The sequence below is a fragment of the Anopheles funestus genome, assembly GCF_943734845.2.
Source record: "Anopheles funestus chromosome X unlocalized genomic scaffold, idAnoFuneDA-416_04 X_unloc_185, whole genome shotgun sequence".
In the NCBI taxonomy this organism is placed as follows: Eukaryota; Metazoa; Arthropoda; class Insecta; order Diptera; family Culicidae; genus Anopheles; species Anopheles funestus.
Window position 1 is genome coordinate 5,416 of NW_026045133.1, and position 1,083 is coordinate 6,498.

The window sequence follows — 1,083 nt, forward strand, 5'->3', positions numbered from 1 at the left end:
ATTAATAGCGAGAATAGGGGCCCGGAAGCAATTCCGCGGCCCTACGGTCGATTCAAGAGTTGAAACGTTGTACAATCGTGGATAGCACCTAGTGCTAATATGGTGAGAGATAATGTGTGAGGAAATTTAGTTTCCTAAAGTTTAGTTAGTGGTTTCCGTTGTGCCCTAACAAACTTAAAGTTGGTGGTGACCGTTACACCCCAACAAATTGGTGCCTTACCCAACACCAAAGAGCCATTCCATATGGTTCTAGAGAGAGAGAGTTGTGTGGAAATTTATTTCCCACTAAGCGAGTGTGTGTCTGTAGTGGAACGAATTCTGGTTGATCCTACCAGTAATATACGCTTGTCTCAAAGGTTAAGCCATGCATGTCTAAGTACAAACATAAATGAATGTGAAACCGCATAAGGCTCAGTATAACAGCTATAATTCACAAGATCATCCTACCACTAGTTACTTGGATAACTGTGGAAAATCCAGAGCTAATACATGCAACATGCCGGGACTGTTGCCCTCGCGGGTAGCTGAACTGGTGCACTTATTAGTTAAACCAATCGCCTCCGGGCGGCTTGAGTTGAAGTCTGGATAAGGACGCAGATCGTATGGTCGCTTGTCGACTGACGACAGATCTTTCAAATGTCTGCCCTATCAACTATTGATGGTAGTGTAGAGGACTACCATGGTTGCGACGGGTAACGGGGAATCAGGGTTCGATTCCGGAGAGGGAGCCTGAGAAATGGCTACCACATCCAAGGAAGGCAGCAGGCGCGTAAATTACCCAATCCCAGTACGGGGAGGTAGTGACGAGAAATAACAATATGGACCTCTCTAACGATGGTCCATAATTGGAATGAGTTGAGTATAAATCCTTCAACAAGGATCAAGTGGAGGGCAAGTCTGGTGCCAGCAGCCGCGGTAATTCCAGCTCCACTAGCGTATATTAAAGTTGTTGCGGTTAAAACGTTCGAAGTTGATTGCCCGTCCAGACACGTGACCGCCACGGGCGCCCGGTTACACGCCGGGGCCGTTCGTGCGCGCGCTCACGGCTGCGACTCACAATGGTGTACTTGGGCGTTACTCTGT